This window comes from Sturnira hondurensis, unplaced genomic scaffold (genome assembly GCF_014824575.4).
Source record: "Sturnira hondurensis isolate 20B ecotype Veracruz unplaced genomic scaffold, ASM1482457v3 Scaffold0010812, whole genome shotgun sequence".
In the NCBI taxonomy this organism is placed as follows: Eukaryota; Metazoa; Chordata; class Mammalia; order Chiroptera; family Phyllostomidae; genus Sturnira; species Sturnira hondurensis.
In genome coordinates this window covers 2216616-2231448 of record NW_028083443.1, presented here as the reverse complement: position 1 = coordinate 2231448, position 14833 = coordinate 2216616, and the positions used below count along the sequence as shown (strand labels likewise).

Genomic DNA, 14833 nt, shown 5'->3' with positions numbered 1-14833 from the left:
ATAATAGCCACATGCCAGAAACAGCCTAGGTGTCCATCAGTAAATGAGTGGATCAAAAAACTATGGTACATTTACACAATAGAATACTATGGAGCAGAAAGGAAGAAAGAACTCCTACCCTTCACTACAGCATGGATGGAACTAGAGAGCATTATGCTAAGTGAAATAAGTCAGGTGGTGAAAGACAAATACCATATGATCTCACTTATAAGTGAAACATAATCAACAAAACAAGCAAAAATATAACCAGAGACAAGAATATAAAGAACAAACTGACAGTGACCAGAGAGGAGGAGAGAAGGGGATAATGGTGGAAAGAAGGAAAAAAGATCAAGTCAAGGAACATGTGTAAAGCGACCATGGACAAAGACAATGTGATGGGGGGAAGATTGAATGTTAAAGGTGAGGGGTGGGTAGGCAGGGGAGAGCACTGGGGAGAAAATGAGGACAACTGTAATTGAACAACAACAAACAAATTAAAATAAAATAAAATTAACTCTCAATGTAGATGTGCAATGCTTAGCATGTGGTTTCTGTGCTTTTCTGGAATATTGCCGTAGTCTCTCGAGATGTGTGTATCCCAGTTTGAAAGTGTGGCTTATAGTTCACTGCTTTCCCCCAAAGATTCCATATAAAGCAAACATAATCACATTTTAGGCCAGAGAAATTGGGTGTAGAAACACAGAATAAATTATTTAGATGCTTAGAACTTTCAAGCATACAATTATAATGACTATTCAGGACTCAGATGTGTTCTCATGTCTAGAAGTAAGCCAGTTGTCTTTAATGGATAGCTATAAAGTGCATTCTTCCAACTAATGATCATAATAAAAGGATGATTTATATCTTTAAAAAGTATAGCAACTAATATAAAATGCAAACCTAGCAAATGTAGTCGTAATTTGACAAAGCGGCCACTTGTGAAGAGATCTTTTCTAAATTCTAAAATCACATGAATTTTTATAATAAACTAGAAATACTTAAATGTATGGAATAGAGACTTTTGATTAAAAAGTGAACTTAACAATTGCAGACAGATATGCAGCAATTAATACACAAAACACTTACTTCAAAGTTCTCAGCAAGGGAAAAGCAATCAAGAAATGGCCTAGAAGCAGGATATCAGCAGACAAGCTATATAAAACCAACAAAGATTTCCTTCAGACTGCTAGCCAAGGATTTTATCACTTCCTTCTTAAAGAACACTTTAAGTATGCGACATTATCAGCTAAATCATGTTTACTTTAGTTAACTGCTTAGTGAAGTATATGATTACATGCAGTTTATTCCACAGTATGAGTTCAGTCATTCAAAACACATCCTCTGTTTTGTTTACAAAGTCACCAGAAAAATAAACCTCTCAGGTATCACAGTCAAAATTCCTGTAGTTAATGAAAAACCTCCCACCAAACAGAAATCCAGGACCATACAGCTTCACTGGTAAATTCTACCAAACATGCAAAGAAGAATTAATACCAATCCATTTCAAACTGTTTCAAAAAACAGTAGAGGAAGGAACTCTTTCAAACTCATATTATGAGGCCAGCATTACCATGATACAAAAACAAGACAAAAACACTCCAAGAAAATAAAATTACAAATAAATAACACTGTCCCTGGAGGTATTAATGCAAAAAGTTCAACAAAATATCAGCAAACCAAAATCAACAATACAGTAAAAGGATCAATACCATAATAAAATGGGATTTATTCCAGGGATGCAAAGATGCTTCACTATTCATGAATTAGCTAATGTGATACACCATATTAACAAAGTGAAGGATAAAAATCATCTGGTTATCTTGATAGATGTAAAATTTGAGCCCCCTATGTGATAAATACCTCTCATCAAGTGGGTACAGACAGAACATACCTTAACATGATAAAAACATATATGACAAGATGATCGCTAACATCATACCCTAAGGTGAATAGCTGAAAGAATTTCCTATATAAACAGGAACAAGTCAAAGTTGCCTTCTCTCACTGCTTTTTTTATCCTCTATTTTTAAAAATTGTTGTTCAAGTACAGTTGTCTCCATTTTCCACTCTCATTACTTTTATTCCACATAGTATTAGAAGTCCTAGCCACAGCAATTAGGCAAGAAAAAGAAATAAAAGGCATTACCTTCCTATAGAGGGGCTAACAGTTCCTGAGATTAAAATCCCATCAACATGTTAAATAACAAGATGGATTCCATAAACCACAAATTAAAAATATACCCCATTATGTCATAGTCATATCATGCACCCTATAATAAATTTTCAAGTGTCACTGGGTAAGAATTCTCATTTCTATGCCATTTGTAGTCCATTTATAAAACCAGAAAAAAGTTCAGTTATTGCTACTACATATTCAATGCAAAAGAAATTTGAAAAATCACTGAGGAAATTTAGTAAGACAAAAGTCAGGTAGGTGACCTGGCTTCTCATTCCAGTTCTTTTACTCTGATCTTGGCCAGTTGCTTAATATTTATGTTTTGTTGTCCTCATCTAGAAAATTCATGAGTTAGACTAGAAAACTTCATGCCTTTTCTAACTGAAAATTACATCAGTTGGATCTAAGATTTACGCAAAGCTGAAATTTTAATAAAATCCCTGGCCTGCTTATCTACATTCTCTTTCTATCCTGACATTTAGAATCAACCAAATGTTTTACTAAAATTTGTACTGATGTCATATCTCAGTTTTCTCAAATTGATTTCTCAATGCTTGAAACACTGGTACAGCAAATACCAGAAAGATTTTATCTGTGTTGTAAACTGTAGAAGTGAAAGTCAGTTTTAAACTTGATTGCATTTCATGCAAAATAAAATTATAATTCACAAATGTTAAATTTTAGCTCTCTGATCACTATAAATGTTCGAAAGCCAAATTACAAAATTCTTCAATAACCTTCAGGAACTGAGCCCCAGACCCCCCTGAGACAGATGTGACCTGGTCAGCAAGGGAAGCAATGACAACTCTAGAACATAAGGTAGCACCTGGTGACACTGTGGGAAGTGCCTCTCTGAAGGACATAGAGCAGCTAGTTGCAAATTTTGAGCGGCCCCTGCATTTCATTCCTGCAGCTCTGCATCACGAATGGAGACGGTGGAGAAAAAAACATGTTAGACAGGTCAATTTAGCTATTATTTGTAAAGGAATGCCTGACTAAAATAACTTCTCTATTCTTATCAAAGGGCTTCTAAAACTGGTTTTTCAGGATGAGGATATAAATAGAAATTGAAAACTGCCCCCATATACATTCACCAGTCCTTAGGGTAGAAACCTAGGGCATGACACAGAGAAGCTGACCGGATGCACACAAAGTCCTGTGAAACCACACGCCCCATTTAACCCTCACTTGCTTCATTCCTTGGTACATTGATGCAAACTGTGTGACTTTCTTAATGGGGAAGACAGAGCGGACGGGGAATGGGTCTGGTACCTCTCCCACAGCTCGGTGACTTGTCGTGCTTTTAGCCGTCAAAACCCCCCAAATATAACTTCTTATCTATAAAACAATAGGTATCATCACTTCGTTACAAGCATCATCTGTAAAAATGGGGAGCTCCTTTTTAAAAAAGTGATTTTATAGTCACTTGAGAAAATAGAACAGTGGGTGCTGGTCCGGTGACTGAAGGAATTTACTCTCCCATACAGGATGGGGCTCTCTGACTGACAGCTCCCAAACGGAGACTCGGAAAGGCTCCCGTGTATTTCTGTGATACCTGCAGATGTGTAAAACTGCCAGGGAGTTGGAAGCAATGTGATTTAAATCACAACAAGGAGTAACAAGCTCTCAACAAGCAGAACAGCCGTTGGAAGCTGTCAAAATGTTAACTGCAAAAAAGACAAAGTTAATACAGTAAGTTCTCATTTTCATCAGTTGCTTAGAAAACAGAGAAAGTTATGCAGGTTAAAGCAGACATACTTATGTTTTCAAAGATAACTCAACGTACCTTTCTCGAGCAGAAAACCAGGACTTTTGGTCTGAACAGCCTACGGTGATTCCCCAGGTGGATCCAGCTGAAACTGATGTGTGTACCTGGAGTTCACTGAGTCTGGTCTCCACCTCCACCTGACTGTGGTAATGAACAGTTCACAGGCTTCTTCCTCAGTGGCTGAGTCATTCGGGGAGGATGTGGGTGGTGTGAAAGAGGGTGTCACCTTGTATAAATACCAATTCAATGAAAACAGGCTCCCTCACAGACCTACCATCTTGGTTCGGTGAATTCTTCATATAATTTATGGCCTTGTTTGGCCAAAAAAAAGAAAAACCCCTCCAGAAATGTGCTGGTGTTATGGCTCTTTTAACTGCTATCAACAACACACACAACTATATCACTGACAAGGTGGCACAGTACCGAACCTATTTTGGATTCTTTTTTAAAAAAAGAAAGGAAAAACTCAGGACAGGGGAAATCTCTGTCTGCCCATAGTGGCTGAAGGTTAGGATACAGATACACCCACAAGAAGTAGAGCACTCAGAGGAACCAAGGCTCTTAAAGATAGAAAAGTCCTTTGGAACCCTGAGGACCAGAAAATAGGAAAGGAATCTGCCACACAAATTCTACACATGGAGTATTTTGTAAAACTCTCAGAGGAAAAATATATTCTGAAATATAAGAATTCTGATCCTTTTATTACTTCCACCATACACAATAATGTGGAAAGAACACTTTAAACTTCTTCCCCGTCTGAGGGGCAGCAGCAGACCCCACCTATGCCCCAACAGAAACTCAACCCCTGCTTCTGGTGAGGAAGGGACAATGCAGGAGGGGGCTCCTAACACACAGGTTCTGAAACACACGTTTTGTCATGGTCGCAGAGCACATCTGGAACATCGCTGAGAGGAGCCGGGTAATGAGAATTTCATGGGTCATCTTTGTTAATCTGTCACACCAGCAATTAACCCATCCTCCAGCTTTCAGACAGCTCCTGAAAATGACAGTTCAGCTGAACTACAGTCACAGAAGTGACTATAACGAGAAGTAGAAAGATTCAGATTGGAAGTCGCAGCAATTGCAGTATGCAGCCACTGGGAATTGGGACATCAGCTCTCTAATGAGCCCTTATTCTAGGCGGAAGGATTTGAAAATCCAAAATGGAAAATGTTCTTCAAAGTAACATATGTACACGTGTGTATGCTTATTCCGCCCTTTTATGGAATGTTATATATGAAAAATATGATAGAAATACGTTTTAAATTTCTGCAATGCCCATAAATGTTGGCTGGATTGAGGTTGGATGTTAATATTACAGATGAGAAAGTTAAAAAACCAAGGTATGATGTGGCTGAACTAAAAAAGTAAATTAAAAGTTATATTCAGCATTCATTTGGCCAAATGAAGGGCTAACACAGTTTCAGAGCTGACTTGTAGGGACAGGTAGTGACTTCCATTATATGGAATGTTTAAATGTATGTTTCTGTTCTTCATAAAATATAGAACCAGAAAAATAAGCTTTTACCATGTAATGAAGTAAAATGCAGTGCTCAGAGTACATTTAAGGCTTCTGAGCTTTTAAGCAATTATTTCTGCACATAATTGAGGGTTTCTCTTATTTTTTTGTACCAGGAACCCACACCACTAAACCACACCAGTGTCCTCTCATTTGGAACCAAATCTTTGATTCCAAAAAAAGAGCTAGTTCTAAATGCTGAGGGAAAATTCAGACCTTATCACTAAAAGGGCAATCAGCTAAAAATCTGCCCCAAATTAAGAATTTCAGCATGTGAAGAAGTCAGTCAAGAACGTTCATGGGTGTGGAGGTGGCCAAATAGGTTTGGCCTTGGTCTCACTCGGGCCTTGAACTAGGAAGCCTTGAGCATACTTAGAATAGCTTGACTCCACCACGCCTACTTCACTGAGAGTGTTGGAGTTCCTGAGGTCTGTTTGGAGCATGTGCTCCTAGGCCTGGGATGGCACATGTCATTCTTGGTTGGCACTGCTGAGTGCCGGCTGCCCTGGGAGACACCATGAGGTTTGCAGGACAGATTTGGACTTCCCCAGGAGAGCACCATGGTTAATTAGTGGTGTCTGCCCCCACTCCCAGTTGGGGAAGTGCTGGCTGACCCTATCTCCTGGCACACGACAGTGCTTTTTCTGTGTGTTGGATCCAATGAAACAACCAGCCAGAAAAGGGCACTACTCCTACATAATAATGAATATAGAAAAATGTATACAACACTTTGAATGTGCCAGGCATTTTTCTAACTGCTTGTCATACATTAAGTTAGTAATTGTTATTAAATGGTTGTTCCCTCCTGCTGTGGTTCGAATGTTTGTGGTCACTCATGCCCTGACAAATCCTTATGTTGAAATTCTGACCCCCCAAAGATGAGCGTATGCAGAGAGGAGGCCCTTGGGAGGTGCTTAGGTCAAGCGGGTAGAGCCCTCATGAACGAAATTAGTATCCTTGTAAAAGACCCTACAGAGTCCCTTCCACCATGTGAGGACACAGCAAGAAGGTTGCTGCTACGAGTGAGGACAAGGGCCCTCACCCAAGCATGCTGGTACCATGGTATCAGACTTCCAGCATCCGGAATATGAGAATCAAACTTCTGTTGTTTTTAAGCTGCCTTGTCTATGGTATGTTGTTAAAGCAACTGGAATGGACTGAGATACCTCCTCACCCCAGAAAGATTCCCAAAGTGAGGCTGAAAATGCAAAAAATACTGAAAGAGCAAGTCAGCATCTCTAACTACCGATATTGGGCTGAGCCTTTTTGAGGGTTGGAAAGATAGAGGGTTCCCAATTGTCCTCCCAGGTGGAGGAAGTGTATGCAATGTGCCTGTTAAAACAAGAGTATATCATTATGGGGATAATCAGGGAACCATTTCTCTTTGGCTGGGAGTGGATGGATGCCAGAATTAATGAATTGCTGTCAGCATTGCTAGAGCTGGTGCCTTGCTTCATTCGCATAAATGGCACCGCCGTGAAGCAGGTGCAGAGCACAGCAGAGAGACGAGAACCCATCTCACCACAGGAGACGAGAACCCATCTTCTATGCAGGCCCACTGTTCACTATGGCAAATCTCTTACCCCTTTGCCCAGGGCTCCCCTGGTGCAGTAAGACTCACGAGATCGATCTCTTCACCAACTGGACAGATCACAATGACGACATCAGGTGTCTTAAATCAGGACGTCAAACCCGTGCTCCAACCAGCAACATCAGGAGGAACCAAGAAGACTCAGGCTGGAGTTCCTAGCTTTCAGAGTCTTCTTCATGCTTCAAACAGGCAACTAACTACTCTTGCCCAATGAAACCAGTCGAGATTAGGCATGGCTGGTGAGGATCTAACGAAGATAACAAAAATATGGATAAAAACACAACAATAGTGTAAGTACGGACCAATCACTGCTGTGTGCACTACATGTGTTATTTCATTTGATCCTCACAAAAACCCTACTCTCTGAGGACCTGTGATTCTATCTATGACAGAGATAAGAAAACAAAAGTGCAAGGTCACAGAGCGAGGAAGTAGATGTGTCCAAAATTCCAGTCTAGATAGGCTGGCTGCAGAGACCACATTCTTGGACAGGAAGCTATACCATCTCTCCAAAGCACCAGAAAGAACAGGCACTTGAATCAGGAGACTGTGGCCAGACTACAGGGTGAGCTAAATTTACAGCAGGCCAGAGCCCGACTATTAGGTTACAGAAAAGAACAGTGGCTTTTAGCAGAAAACGTATGTAATATGCATGCATGTATGTACCTGCATCACTCATAGCACAAAAAAATATTATATCACAGCCTACATACATTAAATCACAACGTCAGACCACAGAATGACCAGGAATCAGTTCAGAATCTAGGGGCCTTTCCGCATAGCATAACTCTCACTCACTAATTTTTTTTTATTTTTTTCCTTTTAAATAAAAATTTTTTAAAACTCCAATTATTGATGATTTCACAAAATAACTGTTTATAATTATTGTACTTTACTTTTGACTTTTAAGTGAGGGAAGGGAAGGAGAACAAGACAGAGAAAAACACTGATGCAAGAGAGAGACATCAATCGGTTGCCTCCTCCCATTGCCTTCCATGGACTTGAACTGGTGACCTTTTGGTTTGCAGGGCAATGGACAACCAACTGAGCCACATGGGTCGGGGTTTAAAACAGACTATTTTTAAAACAGTTTTAGGATTACAGCAAAGTGGAAAGTAAGGCACAGGGATTTCCCTTACACACGTGTCTTCACATGTGCAGCTCCTTTGTTACGAACATCTCCCACCCGGGTGGTACATTTGTTACCTCTGATGGACTTGCACGGACGCATTATAATCCCCCAACATCCATAATTTCTACCCGGCTATCACTTTTGGTGGTGTACATTTTACGGGTTTTTATGAATGCATGACATGTATCTGCCATGAGAGTATCATGCGGAGTAGTTTCACGCCCTAAAACTCCTCTATGCTCTGCCTAGTTACCCCTCCCTACCCCAAGCCCCGGGCAACCACGGACCTTTCACCGTCTCACAGTTCTGTCTCTTCCAAAATGTCATAGAGCTGGAATCAGATAGTATGTAGCCTTTTGGGGATTGGCTTCTTTTACTTTGTATATTGCATTTAAGTTTCCTCCATGTCTTTCATGGCTTAATAGTTTCTTTCTTTTTAGTGCTGAATAATAATACTCGATTGTCTTGGTATGTCACAGCTTATTTATTTATTCACCTAACAAAGGCCATCTTGGTTGCTATCAAGTCTTGGCAATTTTTATGAATAAAGTTTTATATAACCATCTATATGCAGTTTTTAAAAAAATTATTTATGTGATATTTTGAATCAGTCATTTATTTATATTTTTCAGAAATTAAAAGTATAAAAAGGAATACAGTAAAAGTCTTTCCCTCAAACTTCAGACTCCAAATAAAAAGCAATTATTAGTTTCATCCGGGTCCTTCCAGAGACATTTATACATATATAAGCAAAGGCAAGATACAGTTATCTCCTCCATTTTTACATTATTGTTTGCATGTTACACTGTTTTGAATCTTGCTTTCTTTCCTGTCACATTATATCCTGAAGCTCTTTCTACATTGTGTTTTTTACAGCTGCTGGGCATTCCACAACCTATTTCATCAATATTAATGGACAGTCCATCATGTCTAAGGTTTGCTAACAGACAATGCTGCAATGAGTAACACTGTGTACAAACATTTGGCACATGTGTGTATATATCTGTAGGGTCAATTCTGAGAGATACACTTGCTGGATCCAAGGATTTGTGCGTTTTAACTTTGGTAGATAAATATTACCAAATTATCCTCTGTAATGGATTTACCAGTTTATTTCTCCTGTTTGCATTTGTTTCTTTCATCATTTGTTCGACTTTTAAATGTAGAGAGTTATTTCATAATTTCATGATTATCATTTCTGACTTTTTTTCAGTTTGCAGGCAATTTTTCCACTTTACACTAGTCTCTTCATCACCAAATATTTCATAGACCAGGCCGTTCAATTTGTCCTTATTCTATCTAAATACATAGCACGTTTCTAGACTCAGAACAGCACTTAGTACTAGCTCTTCAGTGAAGGAATAACGGTCATTAACAATAAGTGTGCGTACACAAAGGGTATTCGCGATTTGCCAAAACTCCGGTTTATCTGTTTTAGAAATCTGTTTTTCTTATCAGATTTTTCTATCCCTGGCTAATGTATAGACTATAATAGGCCAAACTAAAGACTGTAAAATTAGCTCTTCAACTCACCATAACACTCAGTGTTCTCTTAAAACAAGAGAAAGTTTCTCTAGATTATATATGGAAATTGCTCAAATGATAATTACCATAGCTGAATTTATTGCCCAAGGTTGAAACCTCCTCCCTCACCCTCTTCACATCCACACCCAATTAAACTGTCACTTGTCCATCCATGTCGATTCCAAATTCCTTCTAATTCAGTTTAAGCCTCCCTTTTCCACTGACTCCGACCACTTTTTCTTTGGTTCCAACCTCATCATCTTAAGGGAACACTGCTCCAAACACCTTCAAACTGGGCTCTTCCCTGTTTAAACCTTTCCCCGACTGTGTCATTCCCTTTCAGGTCATAAAGATCAGGGGTCGATAGAAGCACAGTAACAGTGGCAGTTCAACAGGGAAGACCCACAGTCCCCAAAATGATAACACCTAGAACTCTGTAGTTTATTGCAGGAACGAGATGCAGTGTAGCAATCACTTTAAAGAGAAGCAGCACACCTAAAGGTCGTCTCACAGTAGAGGGTCAGCAAAGCCACTTGAAAGCTCCAGTTGCCTTCTCTCAAAAGTGTTTTTGCAGGACACACTTTCTCAGATCAAGAACCACTAAATTTATACGAAAAGATGAACAGTAAGAAAGAAAGAAAGGGAGAAGGAAGGAGATGGAAGGAAGGAAGGAAGGAAGGAAGGAGGGAGGGAGGGAGGGAGGGAGGGAGGGAAGGGGAGGGACGGAAGGAGTGAGGGAATAAAATAAAATGGTCAAAAAGAAAATTGTGAGAAAAAAGGCTAGGATATTTTGTATCTTTCAATTGGTAGAAAAATGTCTGAATGGTACATCTGACCCCAAATCAAGCCAATTAAAGTTTTCACCTCATGAAAAAAAAGGAAAAAAAAGAACCACTGACCTGTGAACAGAACACCCAAATGGAAGCTCAGCTGGAATTCCTAACACCCTGCTGGTCACATACGCACATCCCTGCAACGTGACCAGGCCTCCTGAAGTCTCCCCAGACACAAGCCATCGGTCCCCCTGCTACCCATGAACACTGCTGACAGACCATCTTGAAACTCTAGGCTCATGGTTACAAGGCAACGCTGTGAGTCGGTGTGCTTCAGATCAGAGCTGTGCGTATTTACTTCTTTCTGTAGAATACTTAAGACTGCTGAACTTAACCCTCACAGCACAGGAGGTTTAGTGTGAAGATTCGGGGGACTGAAAGGAAGACAGGATGCAGTGTCAGCGACCTTTCTGAGAAATTAAATATTTCCTGCTGGTTACTTTGCAAAAGCAACACAAGCTGTTTGGCGCAACTCTGGGTGGCTAATAGGAACTCCAGGAGTCTCCTTACCATGACTCAGTTCCCCTACCTCTGACTGTCTTCCTGCTTCTTCTCCCCAACATGGTACCAATTTAACACGGTCTCCACAAGTATCAGTTTAAATCCCCCAGGAGAGATCTGTCGGAGTTGGTCAGCCACCACCCCACCCTCGGTTCCCATAGGCAGGGGTCTGCACCAGCCCATCTCCGGGGCTTCTGGAGAGCCAGGAGAGGACAGTTTCACTTGGACACCCACCTTACATCACTCGGCGGTGACCAGAGCACCAGCACCACATGGTTCAAAGCACAGTTCCCCTAAGCCTTGCACACACTCAGCAGTGGGTTCCAGGCATAGCACACATCGAGTTATAACTGCTTCCCTAGTAAAGACACTGCTGAACGTGAGTTTTCTGAAACAAATGCCATCGTGTGACTCCCTAGCTTCAAGCTCATTATAACTTCCCCAGGCCTCCTAAAACTGAAACACCTTACATCCATATAGGACCGACTGTATTGTCCAATGCAGCAGATACTAACCATATGTGGCTATTTAAACTTCAATTAATCAAATGATACTTAAATAAATAAAAATTAAAATTATGTTCTATCGTTGCACAAGCCACATTGCAAATGCCAAGCCTGACGGAACAGACAGGATAAGCAGAAGGCTGATCTAGACGCCTCTTAAAGCCACTTGCAACGGTTCCAGGCTCATCTCCCACCCCTTCCCCTGTGCACCCTCACAGAAATGCTCTCACCACATAAAGATCTTTGCTGTTGCCCAAACACACTATATAGCTCAGGCCTTTAATGTTTGTCCTTAGGCCATTTTTGTGACCCGGAATATCCTCGCCTCTTGTGCATCTAGTAATGTCTTATGTACCTCTAAAGCCCAGCAAGCACATAACCTACCATCTCACACCCCAGTTACAGGCAGGTACCCCCTTCCTTTCTGCTCCTAGGAAACTCTACATGCCCTTATTACAGCATCTAACTACAGTATGTGATACACTAGTTGTACCCCGCGTACTACATACACTTCTAGATGACCTGCAGAGTGAAGACAGTGTGGCTAGTGCATATGAGTGTAAATCAGGTGCCACAAAGCATCTGACTACTTGTGCAACCTTGTTCTAGTCATCTAGCTCCTCTTGTCTCAGTTTCCTCATCTGCAAATTGGGATAATAAAATAATATTCCCTACCTAGGGTCCTGGTGACAATTGCATTAATACAGAAAAAGCACTTAGAATAGGTCCTGCAACTTAGTAAGGTGCTACCTAAAAATTACCTACTCGTAAGACATGCTGCTCACTCGTGCATGTGGTACTATAAAGACGGGGCTCCCTTTCTTTCAGCAGGTTTTTCTATTTGAATTCCTTCAGGCACGTAAGGGGGAGGTAAAAGGCTCCGAGTCTTGTGTTTCTTAGAAATAACCAGTTTCCCAAAAAAAGGCATGTTTGGGGATTACCAACTTTGCTCCCCCTGAGGATCTATCTAAAACCCGTGTTTAGTCCTAGACAAGTAATTTTACAATGCTTGTTCAAGAGTTTAACCATTGGATACAGCTGAGCGGGCAGGGAAGAATCGAGCACAGTTTGTCTGTTAACCCTCCTCCTAGTCCCTTTGTTTCTGCGAGGCGTAGCAAGATGTATTTACCAAATGTTTGCTCCTTCTCCTCCACCTAAGAATTGCCTGCTTCCCCTTTGAAGTCCAAGCCAGTACCCGCTTTTCTCCTGAGCTCAGAATGGCATAAAGCCTCAGCCGCCTGTGCTGTCCTGTGTCCTTATGGAGCCCCTGAGGACGTAGTAAATTTGGTTCTTTTCTCCAGTTAATCTGTCTCGTGTCAAATTGATTGTTAGACCAGCCAGTGGGAGAATTTAGAAGGGTAGGAGAAAAATTATTTTTCCTCTTTTACAAGCCTCTCAAGACTCAGTTCCCTGGAACTTAGTGATGAATTATTGATGAATTTGTTAAAAGACTTACCGTGCAAGAAACTCATCTTTTGACGGAGACAGGATTATTTATGGCCAATAGAATGAGAGGGGCTTATGTGTATTCAGTGTTTATTGTAGTGTTCAATAACTCCTTTTTTAATATGGCAACTTGTTATTTACATTCTCTTCTATTTGATTGGCTTGGCATTTGTCTCTTCTCAGTGCCAATCCTTCTTTCCTTTCCTCAGTGTTTTCATATCTATCACGACAGTGTTCTGTTTCTTTCTTGAAACCAATTTTATTTCTCCTTCTATAATACACTATTATATTAGTTTCCCATTGCTGCTGTAATGAATTACTGCAGAGTCAGTGCCTTAACACCTCACTGTTATCTGATGGTTCTGGAGGTCAGTTGCACTGGGCTGAAGTTATTCCGCCTTTTTCACATTCGAGAGGCCCCCTGTGTCCCTTGATTCACGACCCTTCCTTGCATCATTCCAACCTCTTGCTCTGTAATTACCTCTCCTACTTCTGACTCCGATCCTTCTGTCTCTGTCTCGTAAGGACATGTGTGATTACGTTGGGCCCACAGATAATCTCAAGACCCAAATTTACTCATGTGCAAAGTCCCTCTTGCCAAGCAAGGTAATGTGGCCACAGGTTCCAGAATCTCTGGACATCTTTGGGAGATCACTGTTCAGTCTGCGGCACCTATTACATTTTCACTCTTTCTCAGTGTTCTCCGTAACTTTGTCAGTTTTCGCAACTTAAAAAGCTAAACATCTTGTGAAGTAAACAAAAGTTCAAAATGCATGCAATTTTTGGATTTAGTAAATAAATACAAAAACTCTATGCTCATAAAAACAGGTGACATCTTTAGGATCACATCTAAAATGTTATATATTAAAAATCTCATAAAATGCTAGAAACACATGCAACACTCATTAAACTCTTAAGTACTAAAAACAATATTAACAGATATGTTTTCAAATAATCACTGCATACATGAGTGTTGGTTTCAAGCTAACTCTTGGGGAAAACATACCTAAGGTCTATATATTACCTGCGTAAAGACATATACATAGCTCCACAGAGTCATATTTACACATTCCATACACCCATATTCATGCATGTATCTCATATTAGGTTTACACATGTAGAGCACATATGCATTACATTTACATGTCAACACACACATACATGTCAGTAGCTCTCCCTGTATTTATCTTCCCCATTAGAATGTGAAGGCCTGCAGGGCAGGAGCCCAAGCTGGGCCTGACCCAGCCAGTTCGCAGTGGCTGTGTCTTCATCAACACCTTCACATTACCGTGTGACACAGGTGAACACGGAATAGAAGACACCTGACAAGGAAATGACATCATCAGGCCCCTTCTTTCCCTGCACCCCCCTCCCCAGCGTCTCAGGATTTGGTAGACTAAACCGGAGAACTGCAGTTCAAACAGCTCTCCTCAGTCACGTCCGTGTCTCTGTTGCTGGTTTGCTTCTCCTCTTACACATTCTGATTGACTGAGTCTCCCCCAAATTGTGTCCCACTCCCTCTTCACAGGTAGCCTCTGAAAAGCCCCTGCTGACCACACCTACAGCCTCTCGCACTCACGTCTGCACCCACCCCTCCCCTCACATCCTTCTCCCTAGCTCTCCACACAATTCACCTGCAGTCTCCTATTCCTTACATTGTATGATCTCAGTATAAATCCTGCAGAAGAGAGCAGAGATTCTAGAAACATTTTAATTTCCAAGCATTATTTAAACTAATAGTTTAGCTTTACTGAAACAAAATTCCTAAAATGAGCGATATCCCTAGAAAACAGTGATTTTTTAAATACTCTCAAATTGGTACACCTTATTATTGCTTTGATCTCATAATAATTCC

General features: G+C 40.7%; 1 protein-coding gene across 4 annotated transcripts in view; it reads right to left on the bottom strand.

The window, feature by feature from the left end:
* The window catches only part of SCEL (sciellin), a 104720-nt gene extending 100626 nt beyond the window's left edge, over positions 1–4094 (bottom strand). For 3 of the 4 annotated variants that reach the window (XM_037059375.1, XM_037059377.1, XM_037059376.1), the window contains exon 1: positions 3945–4093. The gene's annotated coding sequence lies outside the window, so the exon portion shown is untranslated. Of the gene's footprint in view, positions 1–3944 lie in introns of all 4 variants that reach the window. The other variant, XM_037059378.1, reaches the window with a different exon arrangement.
* Positions 4095–14833: the final 10739 nt, after the last annotated feature.